Below are 17095 nucleotides of genomic sequence, written 5' to 3'. Positions count from 1 at the left end.
CATGCTTGAATAAAACACAAATGACAAAAGAAAATTGACATGGTGTATTTATTTTCATTAAAAATGAATCAAAAGGGACTTCTGGTTCTGGAGTGAAGCGCCCACATTGCTGGGGGAATTTATGTTAAAAAATTGCCACATCCTTGGACACTGTACCCCATCTAACATTCCCTACAAAGTACTAGAGGGACAGTTTTCTTGCCAAAAACTGAGACAGATCCTACAGTAAAATGATTATGTTGTTCTTATATTCCAATATATCTGTATAATGCAAAGGAGAAATGGCGCATTAAGTGGGTCCACTGAGAGGAGATCACAGATCACCTAGACCTGTATTTTTCAAATATCTGGATTATTTACTATAGATCACTCTGTTGTTCTCTGAGCATATAGATCAATATCATCATCCTATAGAAAACGTTGCAACTTGATGTTCACATACTTCTTACCTTTATAGATTAACTAGCTGATAACCCGACGTTGCCTGGGTATTTATTTATTGCAATCCTATACAGGAAAAGGATTAAAAAAAACTATAGTGATTTTCTTGTCTATGGTGGTGTTTCATTTTTTTGCCTTTGATTGCACTTAACCAATTGCCTTATGTTTTCTCGAAGGCATTATTACAGGCCAGAAATTTGTAAAAGAGTCCAAAAAAAGTATGTAAAAATATAAGCAAAAGACACACTGATACTGAGCAAAACACACACATACATACATACATACATGCAAATATACCTCTGACATATACCACAACGCTGTACAAAGATCAGCGGTGCACTCACATGAGTCATATGTCTAGCAAGTTTGGTTTAAATGTCTCAATGCATTTCCTAGGGATGACATACACACATCCAATTTTATATATATATAGATTTATATAGCTCTGACATATACCATAGTGCTGTACAATGAAACACTGAGCTAGACCCATCAGCCTCTGTTCAGAGGAGCTGACACTCTAATGTCCCCCCACAGTCGCACACTAATATTATACATTTATATACCTCTGACATATACCACAGCGCTGTACAAAGATCAGTGGTGTCATATGTCTAGTTTGGTTTAAATGTCTCGTTTCCAAGTCATGGTGGAACATAGCAAGTTTGGTTAAAATGTCTCCATGCGTTTCATCCATATATAGCTCTGACTATAGCACAGCGCTGTACAAAATGACAGGTGCACTTACATGAGTCTCAGTCATATGTCTAGCAAGTTTGGTTGAAATGTCTCCATGCGTTTCCTAGTGATGGTGGAACATAGCAAGTTTGGTTAAAATGTCTTTATGCGTTTCATCCAAATTTAGCTCTGACTATAGCACAGTGCTGTAGAAAGATGACAGGTGCACTCACATGAGTCTCAGTCATATGTATAGCATATATAGTTTGGTTGAAATGTCTCCATGCGTTTTTGAGTGATGGTGGAACATACAGTTAGGTCCATAAATATTTGGACAGAGACAACTTTTTTCTAATTTTGGTTCAGTACATTACCACAATTAATTTTAAATGAAACAGCTCAGATGCAGTTGAACTATAGACTTTCAGCTTTAATTCAGTGGGTTGAACAAAATGATTGCATTAAAAAGTGAGGAACTAAAGCTTTTTTGGGGGGGGGTGTTTGTATGTGGAAGATTTTGCTGTTAACAGACAACATGCGGTCAAAGGAGCTCATGCGGTCAAATGATATTAGGAGTAGCAAAATGTACAGTTTGGTACATCATGAGAAAGAAACAAAGCACTGGTGAACTCAGCAACGCCAAAAGACCTGGGCGTCCACAGAAGACTGCAGAGAAAGTAAAGAGAAGACTGCATGAAAGTAAATACAGAGGGTGCACTGCAAGGTGCAAGCCACTCATTAGCCTCAAGAATAGAAAGACTAGATTGGACTTTGCTCAAAAACATAAAAAAAGCCAACACAGTTCTTAATAAACATTCTTTGGACAAATGAAACCAAGATCAACCTTTACCAGATTGATGGCAAGTAAAAAGTATGGAGAAGGCGTGGAACAGCTCATGATCCAAAGCATACCACATCATCTGTAAAACAAATATAAAAATGAAAGATCACCTTCATCATTTGAAAACTATAAAGAATATAACAAAAGATGTAAAAAGGAGATAAAATGTGCAAAACTTCAAAACGAAAGACAGATTGCAAAGCAAAGTAAGACAAACCCCCAAAATTTTAAATATATTATTAGCAAAAAGATCAAATCTGAGCATGTAGGCCCCTTAAGGGATGTCACTGGGTTGGTAACTGGATAAAGACAAGGCAAATTTACTAAACACTTTTTAGCTCCGTGTACTAGGGATGAGCGAGCGAGATTATTAAGTTCGATCCTGCGGCGAATCTAGACGTTCATGCTTACCGAACATTTAAGGGAGCACGGCCTTGTGATTCACCATGAGCTCGTGTTCTCGCCAAACAAACAAGGGGAAATGCCCCGGGAACCCCCACTATTTCTGGCGAGAATGACGCGGCTGGGAGCTAATCATTTGCTCCCAGAATGGACAGCAAGGCCCAGCAGCCCAATCAGGAGAGATCTGAGCACAGGCATATATACAGGGAGGGGTTAGTCACTCCATCTTGTGCTCTGTGTGAGGGAGAGAAGTACACTGTGACAGGGAAAGGTTAGGAGCCTTCTGTATATCTAGAAATATACAGATTGTGCAGTTTTTCTTGCTACCTCTTGCTACCTATCCAAAAAGGCAAAAACATTTCTGTGCTACTCTACAAAAAGAGATATTTCAGTCTAATACCGCTTGCAATCTATGACAAAAGCCATTGTGAATTGTGACAGGGCAGGTTAGGAGCCTTCTGTATATACAGAAACATACAGATTGTGCAGTTTTTCTTGCTACTTATTTAAAAAGGCAAAAACATTTCTTTGCTACTCAAAAATAGATATTTCAGTCTGATACCTCTTGCAAGCTATCTACAAAGCCAGAAAAAATTCTGTCTTTCTCTCAAAAAAAGAGAAATTTTACTGTGATCAAACTTGCTCAATTTCCACAAAGCCAGAAAAAAATTCTGTCTTTCTCTCAAAAAAAGACAGAGATTTTAGGTGTCATCAAACTTGCTATATATCCAGGGGGCATACTCTCCAGGAGTCCGGCACTGTAGGGCAACAGCAGCAGCAAACTGTTGGAGGCAGGAGCACAAGTTGTCAAAGAGGTCTGAGGTGTACCGAGCACCAGTACGCTAGTAAATTTATTGAGAGGGCGGACTACAATCATACAGCCACGTCAAGTGGACAGTATTGTGAACTGGGTCTCAGGGGCCTCAAGTGCAGCAGACAAGCATACAGCCACGTCAAGTGGACAGTATTGTGGACTGGGTCTCAGGGGCCTCAAGTGCAGCAGGCTCTTCATCTGCAGCAGCAGCAGCAGCAACAACCAGCAGAGCAGTGGCAGGCAAATATAAAAAGAGCAGCAGAGTGGTTGCATGCACCTCTCCAGTGTGGTCCTTTTTCACGCTGAAAAATGATGACGGGTGCATAGCAATCTGCATCCTGTGCCACAGGCAGATTCACAGAGGACAGGCCGGATCACATTTGGGTACAACATCCTTTCCCACATGCGCAATGACCACAAACCAAAGTGGGAGCAGTACTTGCGTTCTTTTGAAGGAGGTGCAACCACGTCATCGTCTCTTCTTCCACCTCCATTGACTCCTTCTCCACCTCTAACTGTCATTGCTTCTATGTCTCAGGAGGTTGTTGCCAGACAGACTTCCAGCTGCGAGGAAGTATCAGCTTCTGGCAGTAGGTTTCGCGGCATCAGACGATGTTTGTTGCAGCAAGATGGGTACTCCAGTGACCCCCTTCAGCTCCCCTAGCTCCCAGTCCCTTTCAGCCCATTCTACCAGGGTTCTGTGCAAAGCATCAGGCTATGGGCCCAACCAACAAAAGAGTAATCAACCTCAATTCGTGTCTAGCCAAACTATTGGCCTTGCAGCTACTGCTGTACAGCATTGTGGACTCGGCTCCCTTCCGTGGCTTGATGGCCTGTACTGAGCGGTGGTGGAATATACCAAGCAGGCATTACTTCTTTCTCACAGCTGTACCCAGTTTACATGCTATGCCCGGGCATTGGCATTCTCGGTGACTGGCCAAATCCACGTCACCATGGACAGCTGGACAACCAGGCACGGAGTGGGACGCTACCTGTCCTTCACAGCTCACTGGGTGGCCTTGCATAGCTCAGTGGGCGGTAGTCTGCAAGAGGCACTGCAGCACCTGATACTCCCGCCAAGGGGTGTGGTGGGAAAGCATGGACCACCCCAGTCCTCTCCCTGCTCCTCCTTCATTCCTTCTACCGGCAAACCCTCTCTTTTCAACACTCTTCCTGAAAGGGCAGCAGCGGAGGACACTGTGCCCCTCAAGCACACGTATTGCCAGGCAGTGCTGAAACTGGTGTCCTTGGGGGAGAAAAGTCACACCGCCAGAGAACTCTTGTCTGCTTTGCACAGAGAGGTTGATGCTTGGCTGACACCCTCCCGGCTCACAACAGGCAACGTAGTGTGCGGCAACGGGGCCAACCTTGTGGCCGCACTGCCCATGGGCCGCATACCACATGTGCCATGCATTGCGCACATACTGAACCTGGTGGTGCAGAAGTTCCTTCGCATGTACCCAGGACTGCAGGACTTACTGAGACAGGCTCGCTCCATCTGCAGCCATGTCTGCCGATCCCCTACTGCCGCGGCGGCGCTTAGCAAGATCCAGCTTTAACAGGGTCTGCCACCACATAGACTCATTTGTGACACTCTAACTAGATGGAACTCCACCCTGCACATGCTCCAGTATCTGTGTGAGCAAAAGATGACCATCCGTCATTACTTGGTCAGTGTAGTGCATGGAGGGAGACGTGCCCTTGGTACAGCCACACAACTGAGCTATTTTAGCAGTGTCCAGTGGCTGCAGATGGAGATGCTATGCAAGGTACTGGCCCCCCTTAAGCAGGCCACAAACGTTGTGAGTCGGGAGCGGTCAGGCTGGAACGATGTCATACCCATCATCTTTCTGCTTTATAATACCCTGTGTGGGCTGATGGAAAGTGTTGATGGGAGATGAGGGGAAAAAATGGGGGAGGAGGATGAGGGTGACATTACACTCCATAGTGCATAGCATCAGGAGGAGCAAGAAGGGACATTGGCCATCATCATGAGTTTCAAGAGGAGGAGGATGAAAATGATGATGATGATGAGGGAAACCATGTTGGGGCTGCTGGACAGGACCCGTCCAACCCGCATTTGTGCTCTCATGCCCCAGGCATTATGCGGGCGATGGGACAACAGGAACTGCTGCAGCTTGAAGAGGAGGAGGTGAGTGACGAGGAGGAAGATGTTTTGAGGAGTATGAGCCCAAGGAACGCCTCTTTCATATGTGTGTCCACATGTTTTGATGCCTACGGAGGGACCCCCACATTTGCAGCATCAAAAAGCAGGATGATTACTGGCTTGCCACCCTTTTGGATCACCGCTACAAAGACAAAATGTCACAGTTTCCAACCAAGATGCCTCTGTGAACCCATATTGCTCCTGTGCTGAGTCTGTGGCTGCCTATCACCAAACACCCTGTCAGCTGAGCCTGCCTTTTTTCGTTAGCTATTGCAATGTCCAGGGGTGGCATTCATCGCTAGTGTCATGCCTGACATTGTGCCAGCTAGCAATATACTTTACATTTCTGCTGCTTCCGGGTTGGCCAACAAACTGCAGATGAAAACCCCCAGAACTGCCACACTGATAGGTACCATTGTCTTTGCCTAATATTTAAGCAAAGTACTGTAAGATAGAGGGTTGGCATTCATGTCATCCACTTCATGATGCAAACTAGCAATATCGTCTACCTTACTACCGCGTCCAGCACCACAGACCACAGCAACAGTGCTGGCGCACAAAACATCTTCATCTGGCCCTTCTACGTTCAGTCACAAATTTAAGATTACAAACTTGCATTACACGCTTCGGGATGTCATTGACAATGCACTACACCCGGCTCTAGATGCCAGTTACTAATGCCATCCATGCTCCGTGTCACGGGCCACCGCCTCCTCCACATGCTGTTGCTGCTGCCGCCTGCCCAGTACTCAGCTCTAGATGCCAGTTACCAATGCTGTCCACGCTCCGTCTCAGGACCCACCGCCTCCTCCACATGCTGTTGCTGCTGCCGCCTGCCCAGTACTCAGCTCTAGATGCCAGTTACCAATGCTGTCCACGCTCCGTCTCAGGACCCACCGCCTCCTCCACATGCTGTTGCTGCTGCCGCCTGCCCAGTACTCAGCTCTAGATGCCAGTTACCCATGCCCTCCACACTCCGTCTCAGGGCCTACTGCATCCTCCTCCTGCTGTTACTGCTGCTGCCTGCCCAGTACCCAGCCCTAGATGCCAGTTACTAATGCCGTGTTGCTCCATCTCAGGGCCTACCTCCTCCTCCTCATGCTGTTACTACTGCTGCTTGCCCAGTTCCCAGCTCTAGGTGCCAGTTACATATGCCGTCCACACTACGTCTCAGGGCCTACTGCATCCACCTCATGATGCTATTGCTGCTGCCTGCCCAGTACCCAGGTCTGGATGCCAGTTAATAATGCCGTCCTTGCTCCGTCTCAGGGCCCATCGGCTCCTCATGCTGTTACTGTTGCTGCCTGCCCAGTACCCAGCTCTAGATGCCCGTTACTAGTGTCATCCACACACCGTCTCAGGGCCTAACGCCTCCTCCTCATGCTGTTACTGCTGCTGCCTGCCCACTACCCAACTGTAGATGCCAGATACTAATGCCGTCCACACTTGGTCTCGGAGCCCACCGCCGCCTCCTTCTGCTGTAACTCATGCTGCTGCCTGCCCAGTACGCAAATCTAGATGCCAGTTACTAATGTTGTCCACACTCCGTTTCAGGTCCTAACGCCTCCTTCTCATGCTGTTACTGCTGCTGCCTGCCCACTACCCAACTGTAGATGCCAGATACTAATGCCGTCCACACTTGATCTCAGAGCCCACCACCTCCTCCTCCTGCTGTTACTGCTGCTGCCTGCCCAGTACCCAACTGTTGATGCCAGATACTAATGCCGTCCACACTTGATCTCAGAGCCCACCGCCTCCTCCTCCTGCTGTTACTGATGCTGCCTGCCCAGTAACCCAATCTAGATGCCAGTTACTAATGTCGTCCACACTCCGTCTCAGGTGCTAACGCCTCCCCCTCATGCTGTTACTGCTGCTGCCTGCCCACTACCCAAATGTAGATGAAAGATACTAACGCCGTCCACACTTGGTCTCAGAGCCCACCACCTCCTCCTCCTGCTGTTAATGCTGCTGCCTGCCAAGTACCCAACTTTAGATGCCAGAGACTAATGGCGTCTACATTTGGTCTCAGAGCCCACCGCCTCCTCCTCCTGCTGTAACTGCTGCTGCCGCCTGCTCAGTACCCAACTCTGGATGAGAGATACTAATGCCGTCCACGCTCCGTCTCAGAGCCCACTGCCTCTTCCTGCTGTGACTGCTGCTGCCTGCCCATTACCCAAATGTAGATGCCAGATACTAATGCCGTTCACACTTTGTCTCAGAGTCCACCGCCTCCTCCTCATGCTGTTACTGCTGCTGCCTGCCCAGTACCCAACTCTAGATGACAGATACTAATGCCGTCCACACTTGGTCTCAGAGCACACCGCCTCCTCCTCCTGCTGTTACTGCTGCCGCCTGCCCAGTACGCAGCTGTACATACAAGTTACCAATGCTGTCCATGCTGTATTTTACAAAGTTACAGCTAGCAGATAGGAATAGGCAGTCCCCTACACAGCAATGCCTCCAATAGTTACAGCTTCTACACTGTCCATGTAGGTGATGGCCTCAATCTTTATAGCCGTCCTTGATCCGTCTCTGGGCTTACCTCCTCCTCCAAATGCTGATACTGCTGCTGCATGCCCAGTACCCAGTTCTAGATGCCACTTACAAATTCTGTACACATTCCGTCTCAGGGCCCACCACCTCTTCCTCCTGCTGCCCCCTGCCCAGTACCCAGCTGTAGATGCCAGTTCACAATGCTGTCCATGCCGCATTTTACAAAGTTATAGCTAGCAGATAGGAAAAGGCAGTCTGCTACACAGCAATGTCTCCAGTAGCTACATCTGCTACATTGTCCATGTAGGTGATGGCCTCAATCTTTAATGCTGTCCCTGATCTGTCTCAGGGCTTACCTCCTCCTCCTCATGCTGTTACTGCTGCTGCCCAGTACCCAGCTCTAGATGCCAGTTAAAAATGCTGTCCAAACTCCGTCCCAGGGCCCACCAACTCTTCCTCCTGCTGTTACTGCTGCACAGCAATGTCTCCAGTAGCTACAGCTTCTACACCTGTTCCCTTTCATGTGCTTTCACTAGATAGTAGGCCCTGAGACGGAGTGTGAACGGCATTAGTAACTGGCTTCTAGAGCTGGGTGTAGTGCATCTTTAATAACACCCCGAAGTGTGTAATGCAAGTGTGTAATCTATTATTTGTGATTGAAGGTAGAAGGCCACGTCTTCTGCTTCATCCATCGGTATCACGCTTTATCGGACTGAATTTCTGTGTGTTACCCTGGAACTGAGAAGTGGGACAGCAGACCCTCTGTATATGTCAGGGGGATGAGATGGGAGACACCGGTAACGGGAACCGAGAGGTCCTGGATGACCACATTGAGCCACGAAGTTATTCAGCTCTGCAGGAGACTCTCGGGAGACTTCTCCACAACAAGTATGTAGCCATCCTGGGAGACTCCATTCAAAGATTTGTCTACAAAGATCTTGTGAAAATCCTGCAGAATGATGAGTTTCGGACTGGGAACCAGCACAAAAGGAAGGGTGTCATTTGCAAACGACACCTTGGGGGATCTCTGGGTGAAATACACTATGGCATAACTTACCGCAAAGTGTGTCATAACAGAACTGACCATCACCTTGTATGGTTCTATTTCCTGAGCCTGCTGGCCGACTTCAAACAGGGACCTCAGCCCAACGTTGTCATCATCAACTCGTGTATATGGAATGTTATCAGGTATCATGAGCAATCACTGGAAATGTACAAAACCAACCTGGACCACCTGTTTATTCGGCTCACTGAGGTGCTGAGCCCCAAATGTCTGGTGATTTGGAACATGGCCATGCCTATTGGATTCAAAGCTGGTGAAGTGCTGGAGTACCCAATTCCTAATGTGCGCTGGGACATCATAGAAGGGAATTTTTTCAGCTCCACTCTGGCATATTTGCACAAATTTGATGTGATTGACATGCACTTCCACTTCCGCTTCGTGCTGCACTCTATCACGGATAACGGGGAGCGGAGGTAAACAGAAGGATAAATACAAGGGACTAGGCCTTCAAAGGCTAGGGAGAAGGAAACAGTCACACCCCACAGACACCCTTAACTAGCTGTGACTCCTGACAGTATGAATATCCCCTGAAGGTGGAAATATTCATACACTGGAACCTAGGCCCTAGTAGCCCTGAATTGCCCTAGGAATAGTGACTGGGCTTGAGACTACTGGTTCCTTCCCTGATGAAAGAACCAGCAGCTCCCTGAGGCCTAGTAACAACAAAAGAACAATAAAACACCAAAAGTAGTTCAACTTATCTTAATTAGCAAATGGAGGAGAGGGAACCCTGACAACACACCAGGTCTTCCACATCCCAGAAGTGAAAACCAACCGCATAGCGTGAAGTGTTAGGCCAGACTAAATGGAGGAGCAGTAATGACGACCAGCTGCAGCTGATACAAGGGGTGTGGTCATTACAAACAATAACACAGAAACAAGTAAAAACAAAGAGACTGTCAGATAACCTCACGTGTAGCTTGTCTCACAGATCCGCTAACCTCAGTCACGGAAGGGACCGTGACACACCCAAGCGTTAAAGATGCCACCCACTCGAATCCGCTGGCCTATCGGAAGGATACCTGCATCCTGATGGCTCATGTTGCTCAAACCTGGGGCATGCAGCAGGAACAGCTGGAAGAGGGGGCCTACTATGTAGCAAAACCACATGAAAGGGAACGGGCTTGGCAGAATCAGCGGGGAAAGAAGACCCTGTTGGGCTTGAGTCTAGTCTGGCATCTAGAGCTTCGTGGCTCTAGGAATAGGAAGGAGGAGTAACAATGCCATCCACACTCTGTCTCAGAGCCCCCGCCACTGAAGGGACAGTGGGACTCTCGATCATCCATTCATGTCTCCAATAGCTACAGCTTCTACACTGTCAATAAAGGTGATGGCCTCAACCTCTAATGCCATCCCTGCTTCGTCTCAAGGCCCACCGCCTCCTCCTGCTGTTGCTGCTGCCGCCTGCCCAGTACCCAGCTCTAGATGCCAGTTAACAATGCGGTCCACACTCCGTCCCAGGGCCTACTGTCTCCTCCTGTTTCTGTTACTGCTGTTTCCTGCCCAATGCCCAGTACCCAGCTCTGGATGCCAGACTAGGTTCAAGCTCAACATGGTCTTCTTTCCCCGCTGATTCCGCCAAGCTCGTTCCCTTTCATGTGGTTTCGCTACATAGTAGGTAGGGACAGATTGGAATCTCGTTCATCCATTCATGTCTCCAATAGCTACAGCTTCTACACTGTCCATATAGGTGATGGCCTCAACCTCTAATGCTTGCTCCGTCTCAGGGCCCACCGCCTCCTCCTCATGCTGTTATTACTGCCGCCTGCCCAGTACCCAGCCCTAGATGCCAGTTACCAATGCTGTCCAGGCTCCGTCTCAGGGCCCACCACCTCCTCCTCCCGCTGTTACTGCTGCCACCCGCCCAGTACCCAGCTGTAGATGCCAGTAACCAATGCTGTCCACGTTCTGCCAGTTACCAGTGCTGTCCACATTCTTAAAAATGGTATTACAGTCATTTAGGTGGTATTGATGATGCACTACACCCAGCTCTAGATGCCAGTTACCAATGCGGTCCCCGCTCTTAGTGCCCACCGCCTCCTCCTCCTCCACCTGCTGCTGCTGCCACCTGTCAGTATTCCATTCACAAAAATTGTATTACAGACTTCTAGGTGGCATTGATGATGCACTACACCCAGCTCAAGATTCCAAATATAAATGCGGTCCCCACTCCTGTGAGGCCTATAGAAGTTGTACCAGAGCTGTGTAACTGGCTATTTTTTGGACTGAAAGAGCCCCCTCAGGGACCTCTGCCTGTACTCTCAAGCCTGTGTATGGCTTGTAAGGGAGCGGTGAAATCTGGTGGCTAATTTTTTGGACTGAAGGAACCCCTCAGGGTCCTCTTTGCTTCTACTCGGAGGCCTGTAAAAAATCCGACATGTTCCCTTGGCCGCCCCATAAAATGGCCCTGCCAGCAACATAAACAAGCCTTCCTTATTTCCCTATTTTTTTTTTACTTGTACAGTGTTGTGCAGAGCTGGGGGAGTCTTGATATGTCTTTTTAAATGTATTTATAGGCTGTAGATGCTCTACACAGTCCCGAAAAACAACCCAAATTTTTCCCCCATTAACTTTATTGGAGTTCAAATACGACGTTCGTTCACCTGAATAATTTTGCCCTATTCGACGGAATAGCAGTCAAATCAAATAGTGAGCTACTCGACCAACACTACCTGTAACTACCTGGACCAAATATGTCCAAACAGGGGTCTAGTAGATATCCTGAATAATTTAACGTTTGAAACACACAATCATGTAAAAAAGAAAAAAAAATATTTAAAAAAAAAATTAAATAAAAAACACAAAAATCAGCTTGAACAAGAATGCATAAAAAAATCAAATATTCTGAAAATACTGAAAATGCAATAATTCTGTATACAGTATAGTACTATATTTTTCTAAAACACCTCCCTAGTGTGGAATATTTTAAAACATGGGGCAGCACAGAGTCCAACGTCACATACCTCTGGACAAAACCACATAAATATATTTTGTATTATTTTATATTGGATTTGATACTAGAGTTTGTATTGAAGACAATACAAAATATTTAAATTTCCCGCCACGCCCCCCGTCGACGGGCGCACGCATCAACGTCATTATGAATCACTGAGAGATGTGAACGCAGAGCGTTTTAATTCTCTCGGTATTTCCATGCAAAAAGCATTACATTTTTTTGCATGGAAATTTATTTTACATTGTAGGCCTATAATTTTTAGGCATAACCCATCTAAATATGTCCAATATTTAATAAATTTAATATTAAACTTTAAATAAAAAAACACAAAAAAAATGTGAAAAAAATGTGTATAATGTAATATAACTGTACAGTAGCTTACATAATATATATTTAATATAATTATATATATATATTATATAAAGATTTCTTTGTATTGCACTCAATACGGTGATTTTAAATCCAATACAAAATTATTTAAATTTCCCAACCCGCCTCCCGCACGCACCAACGCATGCACCGACATCACCGGGAGACCCCGAAGATTGTCTCTGCACAGGCCGGGTGAAGACAGAAAAGAAAAGACGTCTCCATAGGAGCTGAGGGGACAAGGTACCGTATTTTTTGCCCTATAAGACGCTCCGGAATATAAGACGCACCCAATTTTAAAGGAGGAAAATCTAGAAAAAAAAGATTTCTGAAAGATTATTCCCCTTCTGATCACTCATGTGCCATTCATACCGGTATTCCCCTTCTGATCACTCATGTGCCATTCAAATTCCCTTTCTGATCACTCTATGCCTTTCAAATTCCCTTTCGCATCACTCTGTGTCATTCAAAATTCCTTTCTGATCACTCTGTCATTCAAATTCCCCTTCTGATCACTCTGTGCTTTTTTTCCACTTTACGGCAGTTAGAACAGGGAACAGCATGTGGGGCTGTGCCGGCTTCTTTCGCTCTGCTTTACAGACAGGAGAAGACACGTGCTGCTGCCAGAGAGAAGAGGAGACAGACGCTGCTGCAGCCAGAGACACACGCAGGATCGGGTATCGGGTGAGTATATTATTTTAGTTATTTTATCACACCTTTGTCGTATAGGACGCACTAACTTTTCCCCCCCAGTTTTGGGGAAGAAAAAGTGCGTCTTATACTGCAAAAAATACGGTGTTTTTTTTTACAGTTGTAATCTCATTGTCATACAATGTTGTATGACAATCAGATTGCACTGTAACGCTTGATTCTATTTTTAGCAACCCCGAGCCTAGTTCAGGATAAATGCTTTCAGCAAGTTTTTTTTACCTTGAACTAGGCTCGGGGTAACCGCCCAGGAGGTTAAAGCAAAGAAGTGGAATTTTCTTGAATGGCCAAGTCAGTCACCTGATCTGAACCCAACAGAGCATGCATTTCACTTGTTGAAGACTAAACGTCGGACAGAAAGGCCCACAAACAAACAGCAACTGAAAGCCGCTGCAGTTAAGGCCTGGCAGAGCATTAAAAAAGAGGAAACTCAGCATTTGGTGATGTCCATGAGTTCAGGACTACAGGTTGTCATTGCCAGCAAAAGGTTTTCAACCAAGTATTAGAAATGAACATTTTTTCAGCTTTCTACTTTGTCCAATTACTTTTGAGCCCCTGAAATGAAGTGATTGTGTAAAAATAAAAAACTTTAGTTCCTCACATTTTTGCAATCTTTGCAAAGCTAAAAGTCAGCATCTGAGTTGTTTCATTTAAATTAATTGTGGTAATGTACAGAACCAATATTAGAAAAAAGTTGTCTCTGTCCAAATATTTATGGACCCAACTGTACATCCAATGATAGCTCTGACATATAGCACAGTGCTGTACAAAGATCAGCGGTGCACTCACATCAGTCGTATGTCTAACAAGTTTGCTTGAAATGTCTCCATGCGTTTTCTGGCGATGACATGCACACATACATCCAAATATAGCTCTGACATATGGCACATCACTGTACAAAGATGTCTAGTGCACTGACATGAGTCTCATATGTATGGCAAGTTTGGTTGAAATGTCTCATGCGTTTTCGAGTGATGATGAAACATACACACATACATACATACATGCATGCATACAATTTTATATATATAGATAAATCACCTGCAAAATTAAAGTTTTCAACAATGTTTGTGCCTCTTTATACAAAAAGAAGATAAGATTTACTTTGGTCTCTCCTGCCACTTTGAACTTCCAGACACAACATTTCTTCCAGGACCCAGGTAAAGCTGCAGAGTTTTTGGATTCCTGTTTTGTACTATTTTGCCAGTTCATGGTTAATCCCTTTCCATTATAAACGACCACTAAGACATTTAAGTCAGACTACTCTCTTTTGAAAAATTATTCAGGTGAACGAACATTGAATTCGAACCCCATTAAAGTTATTGGGGGAAAATTTTGAGTTGTTTTTCGGGACTGTGTAGAGCATCTACATCCTATAAATACATTTAAAGAGACATGTCAAGACTCCCCCAGCTCTGCACAACACTGTACAAGTAAAAAAAAATAAGGAAGGCTTTTTTATGTTGCTGGCAAGACTATTTTATGGGGCGGTCAAGGGAACATGCTGGATTTTATACAGGCCTCTCTAAAAACACCACGTGACTCTCTGATTTGACGGGGGTCGATTATTATAGTGCATTAATGGTGATTTTGCGATTAAGTCATGATCCTCATGCAACTACAGCTGGATGTACATCCACAGAGATTTTTCCAAAATTTTGTTTTAACAGCAAAGGGATTTGCCCTGAGTTGAAAATGCATTCATTTAGGTTGATACAACCTGTGCTAGTAGATAGCACTTAGTTGGTTTTGATTGACTTCCATGGGACAACCATATCACACACTTAGCGTTGTATGAATATAAGATGAGATCTGTCTTTCAAACCCTTGTGTGTCCTTGATCCGAAAGAATCTTTGATCCCTCTACAAAGAATAGATATCTTATTAGTTAATAGCTGATGGAAGACATCATGGGGATGGTGTTTGATCCGAAGGAAGAGGGGGGTTTTTATTAATGGTAATCTGCCATCTTGCAGGATGCCTCAAGGGGGACCCGCAGATGGCAAATCTGGAGTGAAGTACACAATCTATCCACAAGAAACTATTGGGTTACCATTATTAAAAAACCCTCCTTTTTCTTCAAATCAAACACCATCCCCATGATGTCTTCCATCAGCTATTAAATAATAAGATATCCATTCTTTGTAGAGGAATCAAAGATCCTTTTGGATCAAGGACAGACAAGCGTTTGAAAGACAGATCTCATCTTATATTCGTACAACGCTAAGTGTGCAATATGGTTATCCCATAGAAGACAATCAAAACTAGCTACCTACTAGCACAGGTTGTATCAACCTAAGTGAATGCATTTTCAACTTCGGGCAAATCCCTTTGCTGGTAAAACAAAATTTTGGAAAAATCTCTGTGGATGTAAATTCAGCTGTAGTTGCATGAGGATCACGACTTAATGGCAAATTCACGATTAATGCACTATAATAATTGACCCACCTCAAATCACAGTGTTACGTGGTGTTTTTAGACATGAGATATTATTTTAGACATATGAGACATTATCAACAGACACAATTGTAAATTCTCAAAAATAATCCCCTGAAGAAGCCCAGCTAGGGTGAAATCCGGGAATCGGAGAATTATTATGATTGTCTCTGCACACATACTTTGCTCACTTAATCATCTAGAACATAAAGTAGTAGGAGTGTGTTAGAAATAGGTTCTAGCACAGGAGATCTATGTATAGATGAGACGATAAAAACTCACACAATATATTTATATGCGACCTAAAGCCTGTCTTTTCCCTTGTCTTTCATCATACTCTTTTCCTGTTTTCCATTTTTTATTTTTTCCTGGCCGTGAGTACTTATGGACTGACCTTACTGTACCACTTTGGCCTTACATCCTGGTTTTATTATAGTGAGTGAAATTTCTCCAGATCTTATGGTGTGGCAGCCATATGACATCTCACACTGTTTGATATTGTTTTTTAGGAGGGGGGTTATATTTTTCCATTGATTTTTGTTTATATCCACACCCCCAATGTTCCCACTGCTGCTTTTATTTGGACACTGTTATTGGTGAACTTGGTACAAATTGTTACTTAACTGTCAAACTGTAGTCATATTAGTGTCACTTATATTAGTTAGTCTCTTATCTGGCTCCCTGAAACACATCTAACTATCCTCATGACTCAAGCTATGAAATCTGTTTTGATCATAATTCTTTTTTTAAAACATTTTGTTGTACACAAGGTATTTTTCTGGAAAGTTGATTTACTCAAATCCCCTGCCCAGACAGACATTGTGCTTCTGCTGGTGACTCATTTTTCCCCACACAGATCTCAAGCACTTCTAGAAACGATGGGTTGGTGAAGTTTTGGGCACCCCTCTGGCGGTAGTTGAGCAGGAGTTGCTGTACTCTGTTCTGTTCTTTTGTTTCCATGGACTTGGGTGATGTGGGCTGCAGGCTTAGAGTGTAGATGGGATTGGCAGGTAAAAAACTAATTTTGTAGATTCTTCAAGATGCTGTTTCAAAGATTATCCAAGGAGGGTTCTAATTAAGGCTTTGATTATGAGGCTTTATCTATTGCAGAAAAAAAAAACATATTAATTATTTCTTGGTTCAGTGCTCATTCTTCTGAATATATCCACCTCAACTTATGATATGCTTAATTAGATATATTTGATTCAACCTGAAGATGGTACTTTAGGAGGAGAATGTCATACCAACTATGAAGCATGGAGGTGAAAATATTTGGTTTGGGTTTAATGTGCTGCTTCGGAGCCTAGGCACTTTGCTGTCAAAGAAGCAGAATGAATTTGCCCTTTTTCAGTTCAGTGTTCTATCTAAATGGTCAGTGACAGATATATAAAAACTATAAAGATATTCAAGCTATTTATTCCAATCTGTGATGGTAGATTTTTGCATGAATCCCATCCAACTCACTTTACTTATTCCCATCATTTAGATGACAGTTACAACAGCCTAGTTGGGTGGGAAGTCCAGCATTAGAAGAGGTTAATAATACCTTAACTTTTCCTTTGAGAAGAGCGGCATACAATCTTTTAACATACATTGGGGGGTCTGTGCCTTCTGTAAAACAAGTCATTCTAGTTGAAAATGGACAAAATTAGTAGTGGTGTTTGCGAGGACATAGGACAAAGACACACAGCCAATAGAAATTATGGTCCAAAGCACATACTGTACTA

At 44.5% G+C, this 17095-nt stretch overlaps 1 pseudogene; it reads left to right on the top strand.

Moving 5' to 3' along the window:
* Positions 1 to 4825: 4825 nt before the first annotated feature.
* On the top strand, positions 4826 to 9316 carry LOC140330128 (PC-esterase domain-containing protein 1A pseudogene; annotated as a pseudogene).
* Positions 9317 to 17095: the final 7779 nt, after the last annotated feature.

Source organism: Pyxicephalus adspersus, chromosome 1 (genome assembly GCF_032062135.1).
Source record: "Pyxicephalus adspersus chromosome 1, UCB_Pads_2.0, whole genome shotgun sequence".
Lineage (NCBI taxonomy): Eukaryota > Metazoa > Chordata > Amphibia > Anura > Pyxicephalidae > Pyxicephalus > Pyxicephalus adspersus.
This window is presented reverse-complemented; position numbering and strand designations above follow the sequence as displayed.